The following is a 20,085-nucleotide window of genomic DNA, read 5'->3' on the forward strand; positions in this document are numbered from 1 at the left end:
GAATTTCTCATTTTTTGTTAACTGGACCAGTACTTAAAATATAATTAAAATTAAGCTGAAAGTACTCCCTTCTAAGAAGCAGGTGCACCATCCCAAAAACAATTAATTGAGTGCTGCAGAGATTAAACTGACATTATTATATTACATTATACATTTAATGCAATACTTCAAACTAAATGTTGAAGAAAGAATAGTCACAAATGCACAGTGCGTTGATGTGAGAAAAAACATTCACATTCCATATTTGGTTGAGAAAAAAATAAAAAACCCTGCAGGGAAAGACTCTTCTAAATCTCAAATGCATATACATTTCTGTTCTCTCCCCCTCCCTCTGAATTGTTTTATTGCTTCAAACAGCAATTATAAGTGGACTGAACCCCAAATACCAACCATTGTCCAACATTTTAGCTCCCACTGAAAAGTGCTTTTTTAACTTTTCAGTCTCTCTAAATCCATTTCTTTCTAACTATTACTCATTATGAGGAAAATCTCTGTTTTGATCCAAGTCTTTGTACCCTCTTACCTTATTTCCAGTGTATACTTGTTTGGTCTTTCATGACACTTCCTCTACATAGTCTGTCAATAATACTGCTTTCAAAAAATCTCCACTATAACGTTTCTTGCTACAGTTACATTTTCTCTCCCACCCTACTTCATTGGCTTCCAGCTTTTTCTGTTGCATCAGCATTTTGAACAGCAAGACGAGCTAGAAAGCTCCAGTGCACTACAGGATGGATTTGCAGCAATTGTTCTAACAGCTGCTCTCAGAAATATGTAACTAACAATTATCTTGCGATACTTACAAGGCTACTGCCTCATGTTACCGTCTGTCCTTGATCCCCTCTTCTCTTTCTGTATTTCACCTCTGGAGACACTGAAATCTTTGCAACACAAACACCCTCCAGACAAATATTTGTAGTAATGCCATAACATAATGCCAATCTCTTTCACTGATTGTTCCCAATACAAATTACTGCTAAGCACTCTCCATAGTTGTTTTGAGTTTACCATCAGGGGTCACCCATCCCATACACAAAACCAAACTCGTCTCTCGTAACAATTTCAAGACTTGCCGCCTCCTGTGCTAAGATCTCTCTCTCTGACACCTCTAAATAGATGCCCGATCTTTATAATAAAATCGGCATGTCTGAAACAGATCTCATTCTCCTTCCTTTCCGCACAATCATGATGAAGAATGTCATCACTCTTGTCCTTTCTTTCTGGTATTGTTTTAGAATTGGAGCTCTCTTGTGTCTATACTTTGAATTTCTCTCCAACAAGAGAGGTAAAATACTTTTCAGTAAAACTCTCCTGATTTTCCACACTCCTGAATCTGTCATCCAGGCTCAATTACTATGACATCATTTTCTCTTGACTTGGCATATGCAGTCTACCCCACTCACAAATTTATTATTCTGCTGCAAAGACTGCTTTCCTATTCAAAAACTGTAAGCACTTCAATTCTGTCTTTAGACCTTCCACAGGATCTCTATTTTTCACTTTGGCTACAAGCTACTTCACTTTCAAACTCCTCTGCAGACTGTTCCCTTGTCCTCTGTCTTTCTATAGCCTGAGACAGGTGGACTCCTATCACATACGGGGCTGTATCAATTGACCTAAACTTATTTTCTGCCTCCTTGGGTAGACAGGAGAACTCCACAAATACCCACAAACTAACTTCAGAATCTTGCTTTACCTTCTATTTTGCCATAAAGTATAAAAGAAAAACTTCAGTTAGGCTGCAGGTGGGTTACATTTTTGCTAATGAGGATGACCATTACTCTCTGTATTTATCTAGAGTACCTCTTTTTATACATGAATTTTAAACACTTTGGATGAAGACTATACTTCTGCCTCAACAATCAAGCAGCTAGTCAGAGATGCAAGACAATGGTTTGTGGCTCATAAGCATGATAAACTTACAGATAAAGAGAGTAGTATCTGTAAATAAATTTAAGCTACATGGTTGGAAGAAATAATGCTGTAATACCCAGGAAGATAACATAAACTAGAGAGATGGCGCTTCCTCTTTGCCCAGAAGTATGGCAAATTTTGAAGTAGTTCTACAGTAGGGTGTTTTCTCACACCCTGTCAATAATTTGAAAAAAACTGTTTATAAACAAACACATTTCACCATGCAAAAATCAAACTTCATTTTTCTCCTAATGTGATTTTATATTCTTCCAGTTTCAGAAAGAGGCGCTTCTTTTAAAGATTTGCTTGGTTGAATATGGGAAAAAGAAAACAGGTCTCTACATATAATGAAACTGCAGTAAGGAGGAAATTAAATATTTGAGATTTCCTGAATTTTTTTAAAGCACCTGAAGGAAGAAAGATACAGTAAGGAGGGCCACCAGAAAAAATGACTAGGAATCATCACTCCTATTGCATTACACTCAACGATGTCAGCATAAGCGTAAAGATGCCTATAATCCACTTAGCGGTCTATATAAATTCACATCTGATCAATATGTAGAAAATACGACCTGACAGCTGCAGTTTTAGCATTAAGTAATGCCTAACAATATTTTAACTAGACTGTTTAATACATCTATTCCACGTAGCCAGCCAGGAAGCCAGTCACTGAAGCCATACCTGGGACGTGCTTGCCAACAGAAGAAAAACAAACATTTTTAAAGAAAAGTGGGTAAAATTTGTTTCATTCACCCACCTGTCTATAAAGAAGGCCTGCATTTGCACTTTACACATCTGAAGAGAACAAAGCATCACATCGATTTGCCTTTGGCTTCCACCGTGCAACTATCACAGATTACCAATTTCTTCTCTTTTAGCTCACACAATTTATTTCCACTTAATTGCCCATTTACATTTAGGTAGTTGTATTCCTGCTTCACCTTATGCCATACCTTCCTACTATAGAAGATTTCCTACTTGAACTCTGCACCCAGGGTAACAGATCTACAGGCATCCAAGAACATTGGAGGAAGAGAACAGAATCCCTTTCAGCTCAAAAGAGGCCACAGTCTGCAAGTCGATGTATTTTAATCACCAGTTCCTTTGTCTTGATTACTAGAGGTAATGTAGCTTTACCAGCATTTCTGTTACATCCCCTTTTAAAGAGTAGCAACCGAGCTGTTGTTGTGGCTTGGGCTGGGCTGGCCAATAAACAAACAACAGATGCTCTCTTTTAATCTCTCTCTCCTCTCCCAGAAGAGAAGGGAGAGAAAAGAAGGGAGAGAGATTTGCAGGTTGAAAAGAAAATTAAAGCTACTCGAATTATTAATTATAAAAAGAAAAGATAACATAAAAAATATAATTTAAAAAGATAATTTAAAATATCGTAATTTAAAAATATTTTAAAAGATAAAATAATGAAATATATATAATACATATAAAACCAGTATCAAGCACCGGTCCCAGTACTGACCCCTGAGGAACACCACTCGTCACTGGTCACCACTTGGACATTGAGCTATTGACTGCGATTCCTTGAGTGTGACCATCCAGCCAATTCCTTATCCACTGAGTGGTCCAGCTGTCAAATCCATGTTTCTCCAATTTAGAGAATGGGTGTCATGCAGGACAGTGTCAAATGCTTTGCACAAGTCCAGGTAGATGAGATCAGTTACTTATCCATCAATGCTGTAACGCCGCTGTAGAAGGCCACGAAATTTGTCAGGCATGACTTGCCTTTGTTGAAGCCATCTTGACTGTCACCAATCACCTCCTTATTTTCCATGTCCCTTAGCACAGTTTCCAGGAGGACCTGTTCCATTAACTTGCTGGGCACAGTGGTCAGACTGACTGGCCTGTAGTTCTCTGAGTCTTCCTTTTTTCCCTTTTTAAAAATGGGGGTTATGTTTCTCCTTTTCCAGTCTGCAGCAACTTCACTGGACTGCCACAACTTCTCAAATATGATGGATAGTGGCTTAGCAACTTCATCTGCCAGTTCCCTCAGCACCCACGGATGTATCTCATCAGGTCCCATGGACTTGCACACCTTCAGGTTCCTCAGATGGTTTCGAACTTGATCTTCTCCTTCTGTTACTTGAGCCGTGTGGCTAGAGCACTTGCTGGTGAAGACTGAGGCAAAGAAGTTATTGAGTACCTCAGCCTTCTCCATATCCTGGGGTAACAACGTTCCCATTTCCTTCCAGAGGGAGCCCACATTTTCCCTAGTCTTCCTTTTATCACTGATATACCTGTAAAAGCTTTTCTTGTTGCCCTTGATATTGCTAGCCAGATTTAACTCTAACTGGGCTTCAGCTTTCTTAACTTGTCCTGGCTGCTCAGACAATTTCTCTGTATTCCTCACAGGCTACCTGTCCTTGCTTCCACCCTCTGCAGGCTTCCTTTTTCTGTTTGAGTTTCTCCAGGAGTTCCTTGTTCATCCATGCAGGTCTCCTGGTGTTTTTGGCTGACTTCCTCTTTGTTGGGATGCATTGCTCCTGAGCTTGGAGGAGGTGATGCTTGAATATTAACTGGCTTTCTTGGGCCCCACTTCCCTCCAGGCCTTTATCCCACAGTACTCTGCCAAGCAGATCCCTGAGAAGGCCAAAGTCTGCTCTCCTGAATTCCAGGGTAGTGAGCTTGCTGCATGCCCTCCTCGCCGCCCTATGATCTTGAACTCCATCACCTCACTGTCGCTGCAGCCAAGGCTGCCCTTAAGCTTCACATTCCCCACCAGCCCTCTCACCTTGTTGATGAGAATAAGGTCCAGCAGGGCAGCTCTTCTCATTGGCTTCTCTATCACTTGGAGAAGGTAGTTATCATCAATGCATTCCAGGAACCTCCTGGATTGCTTATGCCCTACTGTATTCGCCCTCCAACAGGTATCGGGGTGGCTGAAAGTCCCCCATGAGGACCAGGGCTTGTGAACATGAGGCTGCTCCTACCTGTCTATAGAGGGCCTTATCTGTTTGGTCTTCCTGGCCAGGTGGCCTGTAGCAGACCCCCACTCTAACATCACCTGGCCCTGCCCTCCCTTTAATCCTCACCCATAAGCTCTCAGTCAGCTACCCATCCATCCCCAGGCAGAGCTCCATGCACTCCAGCTGGTCATTGACATAAAAGGGTGACACCACCTCCTTATCTCCCTTGCCCATCCTTCCTAAAGAGCCTGTATCCTTCCATTACAACACTCCAGTCATACGAGCCATGCCACCACATCTCCATGATGCCAATAAGACCATAGCCCTGCAGGCATGCGCACATCTCTAACTCCTCTTGTTTATTCCCCATGCTATGTGCGTTTGTATAGAGGTATTTAAGTTTGGCCCACGGTGAAGCCGACTTACTGGCTGGAGTGGCTGGAATTCCTTTGTGCTGCGCTCCAGGTGCTCTTCTGCTGACCAGCAACCCTTCTTCAGACTGTGGGCACCTGTTGCTGGCACTGGCATCAAACTGGTAGGAATGGGATGGATTGAGGTTCCCCCTCCCTGGTAACTTTAGTTTAAAGCCCTCTTCTCAAGCTCGGCAAGCCTCTGACCAAAGATGCTCTTTCCCTTCTCTGACAGGTGGATCCTCCAGTGCCCACTAGACCTTGTTTCTCAAAGCAAGTCTCTTGGTCTACGTAGCCAAACCCCTGGCTGTGGTACCAGTCCTGTAACCATTTATTGACATGACAAATTCAACCGGCCCCATCAACCCCTCCGCTTCCCAGGAGAGCTCATCCTTTAGATACGGACATCCAGCACAACAGCATCTCCGACATCTTCATCTTCCTTAAGGAGTACAAGAGGGGTGTTTGCTGCTTCTCTGTCCCTCCCCTAGAATTACACTGGTTGTGATACAGTGACTCCCTCCCACGGAAAACTAACAATACTCATCACTATGCAATCATGTGATTAAACTCAGTGCATAGCCTTTTTTGGGTAATGAGATAGTAATTCCTACTAAAAGCCCTGATGTCTTATGTACTTTAATAATTTACAGAAATGCATTTGTAAGATATTTTGATGACTGCTATTCATATAAAAGGCTACTGTACATAAGCTTATTACAAGCTTAGAGACATACAGAGTCACAATTTGTAAAAAACAGATAGACAGCCAGTGCACAGCTGTCACTCTCCTTCTTTGGTAGGCGTGACTGTAACTGACCACAAGGTGCTTGGGTGACCTATGTTTGTTCCTTCCTTCAACTGTCTGCTCATCAGGTCCCTCAATGTGATTGAAGCAAACCAAATATACAACAACTAGGTGGCAACTATGGCACTTACACAACTAGCTCATTTCTTGCTGGTTTTCTGGTACATTGAGACTATTTTGGTAGGCTGTTGTGGTTTGGCATCCAAGGCTTCTAACTCTGCTTTGGAATAGCCACCTTTCCCCACAGGGGAAGATGTGAACAACCAAAGGCCATGGAAGAGACTAGGTCAAAGTTATGGACTGTACTGCACTGTCTTGTTGTACATTGGAACAGCAGAAACTAGACAGTTAATGACTCTTCTTTGAGAATCTGTCTGTATTCCTGTTTCAGAGGACAGAGTGAGAGAGTTAATCAGACTTGGGAATACTGTGGCTGTCACAAAGTCTAAAAATTAATATGATGTCCAAAGAGAGTGGGCCTTCACACCTCCTTCCCCCTCTCAGAGGAAATTTGTGGCCTGGCATGGACGGGGAGCTCCTCATAAGCATTAACCCTACCATCATACAGGATCTGTGCAGACAACACAGACCTTCGTTCAGCTGAAGGTAAGTCATATATTAGCAGAGATTCCACTGACATAAACTTTCTATAAAGTCTGTTAAAATCCTCAATTTGGCAATCTTCTCTTCTGGTGACAGGGTTAAATGGCTTCTTCCAGAACTGGAAAAGTGTTTAATATCCCTGCCAAAATCCTGTGATCATAATAACAAATCACACGAAACTTATTTCAGCAAATATTACTACTTCTTTTTCATATAAGAGATCCATGTTCTGTTCTAACACAGAATAAAAATCAGAACCTCGTAGGTAATCCTATAAAAACCCCGAAAATTAAGCTACACAAGAAAGGATGTGTTCCCGTGACAAGCCTCCTACATTCCCCCACCCAGAGTCAGCCACCTCCCACCCCACTTTTAGCTCAAAGGTTCCACCTTCTTCCTTTGTCCCAGCTCTATAGCTCATGGGACCTCCTGCTCAACTTTTTCGATTGTGTTGAGTTAAACTGGGGCAGCAACAGGTCTCATGAGTGCTGCTGCCAGCTTGAGAGAGAGAAGGTAAAAAAAGAACAAGATCTCTCCCTTTCAGCAACAACAAACTTAATTGAACCAATTGAGCCAACCTCACTTCACCTTCAGGTTCACAACGGATCCTGGCTCCAGTTTTCTGGACTTAATCCCATACTATTACATATCTAGGTCAGAACCAGAAGCTGCCCGTTTTCCAGCTCTGACTCAGAAACTGCTTACACAGCATGTCTTTTTGATCCAAGATGACAGAAATTTCACAAAAACAGCTGATTTCATAAACTACCTGTCATTTTCCCACTTGATTTTTTCAAGAACAACCTAGAAAATTCTGGTGCACCACACTGAAGCAATGCCAGGATTTGTTTATGGATACTGTATTCTTGGTTCTCAAAAGAGGAACAGATTTATTTTTTTTAAATGAGCAAATATCCATATAAAATTTTCAGCTTCGTTTTAATAATATGGACAACTGTTTCTACTTGTACTGTCTCTATAGCTGAAGAAATTCTTACAACGATACAAAACTACTACACTGAGTAAAAAAAAATTTCCCTGACAGATAATAACAACAATTTATTTCTAAAACTACTCTTTTGATTATTTTATAAACATTATACTAGGTTTAATTTAGAATTTTGTATTGTGTGATAAGACAACAGTGGCAGTTCTAAATGCTATTACAAATATAAGCTGAGAAAAACAATACCAGTACTTTGCATGCCTCCACTGGTTATTTACAGATAGGTAAAAATGAACAGTGCAGCCCTTGATTCTTTAGAATTACTAGAATCACACCATAGTGAGCCTGGATTAGCACTTCAACTAGCATTTCAGGTTAGAAGAACCACTGAAAGTAGCAGACCTGCCCTGTTCTCATCCCTCGGCGCTTTTTGCTTCCTTACACAGTTTATGCCATGAACCAGACCAGGTAACTACTCTTGCTGAAAAACGGAAGTGCACTAGGTCAGACAGATGACAGACCCAGCACAAGGCTGCACAAACACTTGTAGTGAGAAAGAGGGAGAGGCCAATGTTAGAAAGTAAACATGAGCAGCCAGATGTAGAAGAGGACACCTCTGCCTTTTTTTGACACAAATACTAGCTTCTACTAACCCTCAGATCAGAGATTTACTTTATCATGGAAATAAACCAGGATGATAACTTTACTATAGACAGGTAGTTTTGCAGAAAATGGAACCATGAACAGATTATTTTTTGGCAATTTTAGAGTCCAGAGTTTCCAGCATATTGCTTAGATCAAGTATTTACAGTTTGTGTTTTTAAATCAGTTTAAACACCAATTCATGCCACATGCATTAAATTAAATAGACATTTACACACAGAACTCTCAGTAGGTATTTCGCAAGAACTGCAAAAAAAGGTGAAATTCTGAAGTACAAGTAGGTAACATCCGATGGCTAAACAGATACTGAAACAGTATTTGTGGCATCTCCTGCTAATAACCAGCTCTGAGGCTTCTATCTTGCTCCACCCGAACCTTTCACAGTTCTTGTACAGTATGAAGCTCTTCTTCACTAGGCTTTTTTTTTTTTTTCATTTCTTTCAACACAAAATGAATGCTTGTTGATAGGGGAACAAGAAACGTTTCTAGATGTGAACAAATTGAGCTAACACTGAACTTGCTGTGCCCTAGCTCCATGCTGGTCTGAAAAAGTAGTTGCAAGGATCACCGTGAGTAAGGGCACAGAACCACCAATGAGACAATACCTGATGCAAGACAATCTAAAGTAAAGTAGCGATCCAGGGACAAAGCAGACAGAACCACGGCACAACACCCTCACAAGAACTACCAAAAACGTGGCTTATCTTAAACAACTATCCTTGAAGTTCTTTTAAAATTGCACATTTATTCCACACACATTGCTACTGTAAGCTGTGCCTTCTAAATGTTTTTCCATTTCTTTTTAAAAAAAAAATATCTTTTGTGATCTGTTTGGTCATGGGAGCTAAACAAGTGTTCCTTTAGTACCCTGTTTCTGGATGCATCTGCTTGAGATAACTGCCTGCAATCCTACTGCAAGCCACAGATTTTGCCACTCCGCATGACTGAGAACCTTATTTCCCCCTTGCTCAATTCTTAATCACCCAGGCTGCATTACAGGAGCAGAAGCAGCCAGCAGGCTACAAAAGGAAGTCTTCTCTGAATGCCAATTTATTGTACTGATGATGTTCAATGACGAAGACGTTCAGTTCCTCTATTATGCTCCATACATTCAGAGAAACAATACCAACAGTCCAGCTCACTTAAGTTTAACAATGCAGTTTTTAATTTCATTATCATCCTATGTGATTAACCTTTATACTAATCAAACATGAACTATGCTCCTGAGTGAATTCCTCCCCTGCTTCAGGCAGAACCCCACCTTGGCTGCTATCAGCCTTTGGAGTGGTGCATCCTGATCCAGATGGCAAAATATGATAAATAATACTTCTAACCTAAAGGGGTTGGGAGATGCATTTAGTTTTCTACACAACAATATATGAAAGAGCAACTGAGCTCAATTAATTTCTCTTAATTTCTTCACTACACAGTATAACTTCCTGTTACAGTTGTTAAATTTGAGCATTCTTGACCATAACAACGAGTCACTGATATACACTAAGCAAAAACAAAAAGAGAAAAAACGTGAATACCATTTATGGATAAAGGTGAAAAAGGAGTGGGCAGAACCGTGAGGCTGGGAAACACTCGTTGCATCCTGCTATTCTAAGCTGCCTTGTTAGATCATCTTAATTTAAGATTCTTCAGTAGAAACAAAACAATTATTCCAGAGCACTAGAAGAAAAGCTTCAATTTATGTCCTGGACCTTTCTGCCGCCTTCTTACAAAGGAGCAAACATATGACTGGTGGCAATACATAGCTATTATTGAGGGTGTGGGAAGTCTTAGTTGCTTAAGAAACTATGGTGTTTGGAAATTCTGCATTATAGGAAGTTCTGCTGTAAGACTGAAATAAAACTCAAGCCAATGTAGACAGGCTACTACATGCAGAAGCACATATGTGCCAAACGGGCCTTTTCTTCCAATATGCTTCCAAAGAACACCCCTGTACAAACACTGTAACAGGCAAGCAATGAACCTTTACATAGTTGCACTCACCCATTCTCTCTATCAACTGCAAGAACATTTTTGGCCGAGGTGAAGCCACTCTCACTGAGATCCATTTTCACTTTCTTTCTGGACATCAGTGACTGGATGTGACCTTCTTTCGAGGACACTAGTTCTGCTAGATTAAAGTCTGCTGTGGCTAGGATCTTCAGAGTGCTCCCCAGGCTTTGCAGGGGACATCCCGCTGCATAGTGCTATATATCTTTCCATTCTACTTTTCTGGTTACAGTTTTGTGGACCAACTTTTCCTCACCCTTGAGTTCAATATCGCTTCTACAGGTACACAGCACCAATGAATTCAGGTACTTCATGAGTTCCAAAGCTTGTGACTTTTTCAACTCCCACAGCGCTGACCACTGCCTGCAGAAATATGCCAGAATCCACCCTTTCTTTGACCTCTCCTCATCAGAAACAAAATTCACACTGACTGCAGTTCCCCTTAATGGTGCCTCCTTATCATCTAGACAGAGGAGGCTAGTCAACTTATTCCTCACTTCAAGAATGAAATTATAACATGTTGTGTTTCATATGCACATGGCCATAAACAAGGGACACCTAGAAATTAAGATCTTAACCTCCCTATTTCATCACTTCCATTCCCTCAACCTGTCACAGTCATTTTTAGGTGTTCTTCCTTTCTGTGCAACTCCTGTACCCAGAGGCAGAGCATGAAACAGATTCTTCCCTCTCCTCAAAGCAAAGCAATTCTTATCTTTGCAAATCTGACCTTAAAACGATCAAGCCTCTTACAGAAACTTTCTTTGGTATTTCAAAGATCTATAAAAACCACAAAAAACTTATTGTACAAAGCAGAAAAACCTAATTCCTTACCACCTCCTCTATTCTTCAGGAGAAACTGCAAAGGTTACAGTGGCCCACAGGGTAGCATGCCAACCTTCCTCAGCTCCTTTTATTTAACCTCTCTTTTACTCTGGTTTCTCAACTGCACTTTTTTGTTCAGCTCTTTATCCTTCTATTCTATCTTCTCTGTTAAAATACTAATGTGTACCCACCACTTTTATTTAAATGCTCTCATTTTCTTTCTAGTCTTATTTTACAGTAATAAACAGTTTCTAAAAAAATACATATACCAAATAAGGTACCAGCAAAAGTGGACGTTGAAAATTTTCACATGACAATCACAATTAACAAAGCAGTATTTATAATCTTGTTAGCCCACTGATATAAATAATGAGCTGAAATTAATTATACAGACTTGTTAGAAAAATGTTTCCTGACCAGCTACAGAAACACTTCAAGTCTCTTCTATGTTAAATCTGTTCTTTAGTTTGCCAATACAATTTCAAACCCTAAAGTTTTATACAAAGTAGCTGATTCATTCTTCTTATACATCTTAATGTTTGATTTTCTTCCTCCTCTGGAATCAGAAAAATAAGTTGAATTCTCCTTGTATTTCAGGGTAATGAAACTGAAAACGAGAGAATTCAGCCATAAAGTAGGTATGAAGACATGCTGACAATCCTGATTGATAATGATCATGTTTGCAACACAGTCATAGCTCTAGTGATCACGTGGGATGAAATACAGGGGCAAGATGACTGACACTTTTATAGGAAAGCAACAAAGTTCTATTTTTGGGACAACTTGTCCTCCATCTGCCACTGTGAACCCACAACAGGCTCACCTGTGCTAACTTAAAATAGAATGATGTAGTGGTGAGTCAAATCACTTTTTAATATACAGGTAGGAAAACAAAGTGCAAGCAACTTCACCAACGCAGCACAGGTACCCCACGCTTACTTTAACTCATAGAAAAGATAGGCTTAATGAAACGTGTTTGTAACAATCACCAAAAGGGCTGTTATTCTGAACCCTCCCGGTGGCAGCTCTTTAAATCAGCATGATTAATAACATCAGCTAAGATTTTTCCACCTATTAAAAACATGTATCTACCCAGTACTGTACTGTTTCTTTCCCCATACACAGTAGAAGAAAGCTATTAACACAAGGAAATTAATTTATTTTTATTTTTATTTTTTTACTATCTGATTTTTTGGCCATCAAACAGACCTCAAAAAAAGACCCCAAACCATCATCTCCCCCCACACCTGCACTGAAAGAATCAAAACAGGTTCTCAAACCAAACCCATAATAATTAAAAGTAACAAATGTACAGCATATAAAACTCAATACTAGCCGGCAAAATTCAACAAGATCAGCATCCCAGTTTAATATACATACACACACTGAAGACCAAATCTGGCCATAGCAACAGATAACATGCAAGTTATTGCCTGTCCAAATGACTACTTATTGCTATTCCTGGTTTTCAAGTCAGCGAGATTAACATACCATGCCTGTTGCCAGTTCACTTCTGGCAGCTGAAGGAAAAACATATCACTACACCCAAAACAAACACTAGTTTTCAAATATTAATGCTTTTATAATCTGCAGTGAAGCTCTTCACAGTGCAATAATGTATCACTCAGACTGAAAAGCTATTTTGTCATTTCAGAATTACTGTCCTAGAAGCTGCCAGTCTGCAATACAAGTTTTATTTCTGTACAAACACACATACACACAAATATTTTAGAGCTAGGTTTCTCTGTTATGAAATCTCACCCGAAAGGAATATTCAGCGAGCTGACAGTATGAACTGTTTCCGAAACAACACTGCCACCATCTGGACTAACCTTTAACTGGCGGCTACTACTGGATGCGGGAGGATACATCTGAATAACAACTCCCTACGTGAAAAAAAACCAAACCACACTTTCTCAATACACTTATTTCCATATCCAAAATAATTAAGTCTTCGTATTCACTAGTCAAAATTCAAATTCTGTGTTTCCTTAGTATCTTTACATTAGATATATAAACCTAAAATGAGTTTATTAGCATTCCACCAACACTTGAAAAGCTAGCTTGCAAAACTTTTTTTAATGTTCAGCAATATTCTGTACAATTATTTCCAGCACTTGATAATCAGTTTATGAATGCTTCATACAATCAGAATCAGTTTCTGCCTCTTCCTCAGACTTCATTTCTGTTAGTGAGAAAAGTAAAATTCAGAGTCAAAAGAAAACCATAGCTCTAACCTCAGAAGATATGCTTTGGAGAGAAGATGTTCCTTCCAACTCTGTCCTATTCACTATGAAGCATTACAGGAATGTTCCAGTCTAGTCTTCAATATAAAATTTTATTTTATAGCAAATTTTGAAAAGTAGAAATTCTACTTTACACTTCTGATGCACAGGAAGGCAACAGGCCACTCTAAAACAGAAAACAAGTAGCAACAAAAACAATCACAGAGGATTCCTTTAATTTCAACAGAATCAAAAATTTTTCTAACTTTCATAAAAAAATGTATATATTTCTATTGAGGTCTGGATTCAATAAGATTCGGGACATCCTACATGTTTCACGCAATTGAGTACTTACTGTATTTTCCCTGTACAGATTCTTTTTTATTTGCACATTTCTGGTTTGTTGAGGAAAGAATTCACAAAATACAGGCCTTTTATGCAAACATGAGCAGGCATTTCACATGAACAAAATGTTTCCCACAGAAGTCAGTGCTTACGCTCAATTATTAGCAACAGAATTTACAACTGAAACGTGGTAATGCTACTTTTGTTTCCGATGGTATTTATAAGAGTACTGAGAAACACGTTTAGCTTGCCAGTTTCCTTCTTAAAATTCGTATTGTCACAGGCTCTGTCCACATATGTCCCTCATGCAGAGTTTATGTAACATATAAAAACCTATCCTATACAGAATGCTTCAGGCTTTTTCCAGCTGCTCCTGGTAAGCTGCAGCTCCAAATCAAGTTAAACCTGAGTCTGCTCTTTCCCCAAAGGGAACCTTAAAACTTGAGCTATGCTTTTAGCACCAATATCCAATCTTTAAAAGAAACTACCCTCTTGTTGCTGACCTACTGTTCTTACAAAAAACTTGCATATTCTGGTATTTCACAGAGTGCTCATTTTAACTTTTAATCATTATAACAGATGAGAGTACAAATGAAGATATCGAAAAAGTTTAAATATAAGCTGCTCATTAATCAGTCTTTAGAAAAGATGAAAAACATATGCTAGACCTTAAATATTTAGTGTCTCTTATCTTCCTGCATTTTTTAATAAATTGGTTATTAAGAGTCTTTATAAATTATTTTCAATGGACTCAGCTATTTCCTGTAAGATATATCTGGCTTTAACAAATATATAAACTGTATGAGGAATTTGTTTTGTAATTAAAAAAATATGAACATTTTAAGCATCACTCCATGTTCTGCAGCAAGAACAATTCATCATGTAGCAAAGCTGTGGCAATGCCCTGACAATATGTTACACAATAAGAAAAATAAATGCATTACATTGATAAATCTAGTCTGTTTAGTGAAATATTTGTCTGAGATAATGAAATGAGTCATCAATCACCACTAGCCAACTGTCTATTCCCATCTTCTATCACACAGTTTCAGAACTGGCAACTGAAGAGTCATCTCAGAGTTAATGAGTTATGCTGGATGTTCCTCTCATGACAAGCATAGTACAGCTGTACTATTTAATCACTGTCATCACTTTAAGGTAATCTTGTAAAAATATACCATTTGCAAAATGTCATTAAATACAAAGTCATCTTTTCTTCCAAATGATCCTACCTTACCATAGCGCTGAAGGTTTGACTTGACTTTGAAGATGATAGTATCTTCCCACTTGAAAATAGAAGTCCCTGATAAACATTAAACAATGAACCTTCAGCCCCACCATGTCTGAAGTTCCCTGTTTTCAGAAAATTAACTACTCTGATTCTGAATTATTATTATATTCCTGTGGGCAGACAGTTTCTTTTTCAGGGTCTTTCCTCTCAAATTTTTCTTAACTGCTTTTCTATTTCTAGCAATTACATTTTTCACTGAATCTACTAACTTCTTATTCTTAGTCTAGGGACTTCCAATGTTCACTTTCTCTCTTTCAAGAGAATTAACACAACCAGACTTAAACAGCTGAGTTTTAAATTTTTCTTCCCTTCCTTGACAAACTGCCAATCCTTTCTATATTCACCCAGGAGAACTATGATACCTTTGCAAGCTCGTATCTTTTTGCCATTATTCATTAGACCTTTTTAAAATAAGGCAAAACACCTTTTATGTTTTGCAGCACCTTTGCACAATTGATACTGCTGCTTAAATCTCCACAACGATCCCCTACATCACAATGGAATACGTTCAAGTTGCTAGCTCTTCTTCTAATAACCCAATTATTCAGAGACAGTCAAAATCAGTAATGCAAGATAACTTCCCTGTGACTACAAACATGTAAAGGTGGTCTCAAGGTACAGTTGCTACATCTTGAGTTTGACCTGGGCATCCCAGAGTTTAGGATATCTGTGAGACCTATGTTTACAGTAGCGACTTGAGTCAAAGCAACTGTGATTTTGTAGTGAATCCCATGCTGCTTCTATTTACCACATGCTGATTTGGATCTCAAAGTAGTTTCTGTGTGCACAACTTGCTTTTTTTTAAGCAGAAATCCTCACTTACAAAACATTTCAAAAATTAACAGGATATTAAGTGCCAAGGCAACATGAAAGCCATACCTACAGCACTTACCAAACAATTTTTACCTTTTTGAGATCTTCAAATTACATGTATTGTAGATGTTCAGTCCTGGGAAATAGACTAAATTTAATCTGAAGTAAACTCTCTGAATCACATACACTGGAGATGTGAGGAAAATTAACAACAACCACTTGGATCCACTGATCTGCTCCTACTACTCCAGACAAGGCCCCAGGGTCCAAGAGTGTCTTGGACTCTGGATTGACTGTAGGGGAGAGCAATTCACAACTGAAAGTAAACATGAAATCTTTGCATCATAGGCTCCGTGTATCTCTACTCTAAACCCGTGCAAAAGACCAGGGCAAGCCAAGAGAAAGTTGTCAGTCAGCTTTTACTTGAAGAGGAGAAGACATAAATACTACCTACACCATTCATTCTCACCTCTACCTGAAGGTGGGATCTCTCTACTGGCCCAAAACAAGGGCCAGCCTGGTCCTGATAGAGCTACCATATCCAAGACATGAAGGAGAAAGCAGCAGTTGTCTGTTCTGCACTCTCTTTCTCCAAGAGCTTATTTGCTGGAGTACAGTACAAAGGGATAAAGCACATCAGGCCCGGCACTGTGCTAGAGCTACTCAGTCCTCCCCAGATCCGTAGGGCAGCAAAGCATGCTGCAGACACACTGCAGTGACCCTGCAGTAGAATCTGTATAGAACAGTTGAGTGTCTCTACAAGGGCTCCTCAACAATTCATTTTCTTTCCAGTGTTGTTCCCATCCTGCGCTGGTCTCTATATGGCTAGGATACAGGGTAGGATATGAACTATATATGCTGCAGATTTTCCTCATGTACAACAAATAATGCTCTCCAATACTTAAAAAGAGAGCATTGCTTCCTCAGCACTTTTAAATTCCTAGTTTCTTTAAAAACTGAGCTTCAGAAATTTTCTGCATGTGTACATTTTAGTTTCTATAAACTAAAATAAATTTCCTTCCCAATCCCATATCTTTAAACTTCTTCACAAGTTTTAAAAGCCTGCAAGTCTTGGTGTGACCCTCTTGTACACAACCGTAACCAGGACAGGATGCTCTGCAAAAATGTTGTGAGAGCCAGTTAGTTACCACCTGTGCAACCACCTGTGTTCACTTCCCCAGCAACAGAATTAACTGACTTATCCTCAGCCACAAAGTAATACAAACCTGTGGGAGGACTGACATACTTTCCTGCTCTGGAATAGATCAAACCTAGTTATCTTTTCTCTGCTGACACCACAAGGACTGCCATCCACAAAAGTAAAAGCACAAATTACAGTGGAAATGAGTCACCAGTGCGTGGGGAAATTTAACAGACACAGAAGCTCCTACATTCAAGTAATCCAAAATAACAAGAGACTGCCGCAAGAGGCTGGCTACGTTCAGGGAAGACTGTACTTAAAATAATAATAATAATAAACACTCATGAGGAAGTCTGTTTTGCAAGGAAAGTGGGTAACGGTCTGTAAGTTGGAAATGGAGGGAGAAAATGGGTATCCAAATTAAGATAATACTGAAATTAAATTTGTAACAGTACCAATATGATAGATGCTGTACTACAGAAAATGTCAGTTGCGTAGAGACATGTTCTCAGACACCTTTAACCACCAAATTATACGCTTTTTGTTTAGAAATACGCATGATTTATCCCAGCTGATACCTCTGTTGAATCGTATGACAGTTCATCTGCCATAAGATGCTCACAGCTACTCCCAGTTTCCTCCTGCGCAGTTTGACCTGCAAATGTAATAAAAATACTTTCTTGTTCTTCATTCAAATCACTAATAAAAACTTCAAGTAGTTCTGAACTTCGACAGCCAGCTGGTGGATCCCTCTAGATACTTCCCTCCAGCTGAGAGGGTAACATTTCTGACTATTCGAAGAACAGTTTCCAAACCTGCCATGCACCCACACAGCAAATTCATAACCCACAGGTCTTAAATTTTGCACAAAAAAATGTCTAAAATACATCAAAGTATTGTCCACTCAGAAAACAATTTTCAGAAGAACCTATCTTGTCAAACTAACAATTTCACATCAGTTTTCACTCACTACGTTTTGAATATACTTATAAGTTACTACTTGTTCCTCTATTTTTTCAGCACCTGAGCCAGTTAACCTAACTCATGGCCGTGTTTTGTCTTTGAGGTCACTTAAAACTCATGATTTAGCCAGGTTAATTTATTGCTATACCTCTTAACCTTCATCCACGTTAGGGTAATTTTGTACTTGTGCCTTTAACAGTTGGAGAAAGTACAGGCACGAATTGTCCCACATACTTTTTCATTTATTCTTCTTAGACATTCACAAGATCTCTCCTATCTGTTTTCTGAATTTATTGAAGGCCGTTCTCCTGAAGTAAGATATTTTCATTCTACTTACTTCCTTCCCTTCTTAATGTTCCATCTCATGGTCAAGCATGTCTCATTGTAACAGTGAGTTCCATCAATTAATATAACACAGAACAAATCAACAGAATAAAAACCAAAGTTTGAACACATTCATGAAAAAGTTTCACGATCCATTTTTTCTTTGTGTAGGGAAGTCTTGCTTACTTCTCTAAGAACACTTTCATTCTGCTGATGCCACGAGGTTAGGTTTTAAGCCAGAGTTAGTGCAGTGTCAAATACATGTAAGTAAATTAAACAGAAAACAGAATTTTCAAAAGCAGTATTTTCACACAGAATTCTAATAGTAGTATTTTTCATATGCACTCTCCTGTTGTCTAGTTACATAAAAAAGGACAATAAGGGAGAATTAACTGACTGTGAATGAACATATTTGTGGAAGATGTGGTATTACCATTAGGCATCTCAAATTTCAGTTTGTAAAGCTAAATTATAACAACCCTTCCCTTACTTTCATTCCAAAGATAGAAGAGAAGCTTGGGAAGAGTGAATAAAACATTAGCCCTCTGCCAGATTTTTTTTCTTATTCTGCTTTTTAATATTTTTTTTAAATACACAATTTTTCCCAGAGGAATTAAAAAGCTTAATAGCAAATTATTAGAAGGCAGACGAAAACTGAGGTGAATATGGTTAGGAAATGTTAGAGATTCTGTAAAAGTTCTAGCTTTTCACTTTGTTTCAAGACATCTTGTAGAACCCTGTGCTATCTACTAGGTCATCCTCGTCATTCCCACTTCTATGCCAGTTCTGGCTTGCAATTTATTCTTCATCAAGTAATTTTAATCCATTTTTCTATTTCAAGTTTTCTACAGGAAGATCAAATAAATGATAATGAAAAGTTAGCAGCAGAGAGAAAGAAAATACAGGGAAGAGAAGATCTCTCCCTTTTGGTGGCAGTAAAATATTGCATCAGTGCAAGTTGGTGGTGCAGAATTTTCAATGTATCAAGACAAAGAAAGTAAAACAAGTGGAAGACTAAGAGAGGAAAATACAGTAATAGTGGAGTACTGACAACTCAGTAGACCTGCACTGTGTCATCTCTATCACTAAAATCGGCTCAGTGTGCCAGAGCCTTAAGGTTTACAGAAGTGCTGTTCTCACTGACTTCAGCCAGAGTTGCAACTGCAGATCACTTAACAGCTAGCCCTCCCTGCTCAAAGCAAAATCAGTGCAACTTCACCTCTGAAGTTATACTCTTATACACTATTCCTACAGTTCATCTGAAGAAAAACTAGGAAACATAAAGGCTACCACTATATGTTCTTAGGTACAACTATTTCAATTTATTACTAACTTTAAAAGCCTCTTATACTGTGCTCCTGCTGAGTTCAATAGCACCTCCCCTGCCCTCTTACTAGCACTACAATTACTGTATAATTAAATTCTAAATACAGAGATCAGCCTTAAAGTTTCAGCAGAGAGCTTTCACTGAGAAAGACATGCCAGCATAAATTCAAATACCGAGAAAAAGACTGCCAGTTTTTCTGATAAAACAAGTCATTTTTACTGGTAAATAAGGACTGACGCTGCAGCAATGACAAGAAATTTGACTGGAGATTTTACTGCTTCCTGTATACTAAAAGACACAGCTTTTTGTACACCCTGTTGTACACCCACCAGGGAGCAGAGCAAAAGCTGAAAGGAAGATGCAGAAAGCCTGGAAGTGCTACACTGTCATATTAACCCAGAGGAAAAATACACTGCTGACAAAAGGGTGTTCACACCTTCTTCCCAAACACTTGACTGAGCAGACCTGCTTTAAGTCACTGGCAGTTGATCATGAAGTTGCACAGCAAAACAGGTCAGGGGAACTGCCCTGAAGGCAAAATAACTCCAGAAGACATTACATGTTT

General features: G+C 39.1%; 1 protein-coding gene across 1 annotated transcript in view; it reads right to left on the reverse strand.

Moving 5' to 3' along the window:
- The window catches only part of NDUFAF2 (NADH:ubiquinone oxidoreductase complex assembly factor 2), a 69,349-nt gene that overhangs the window by 48,148 nt on the left and 1,116 nt on the right, over positions 1-20,085 (reverse strand). The gene's annotated exons all lie outside the window — the stretch shown is intronic.

Source organism: Rissa tridactyla, chromosome Z, assembly GCF_028500815.1.
Source record: "Rissa tridactyla isolate bRisTri1 chromosome Z, bRisTri1.patW.cur.20221130, whole genome shotgun sequence".
Taxonomy (NCBI): domain Eukaryota; kingdom Metazoa; phylum Chordata; class Aves; order Charadriiformes; family Laridae; genus Rissa; species Rissa tridactyla.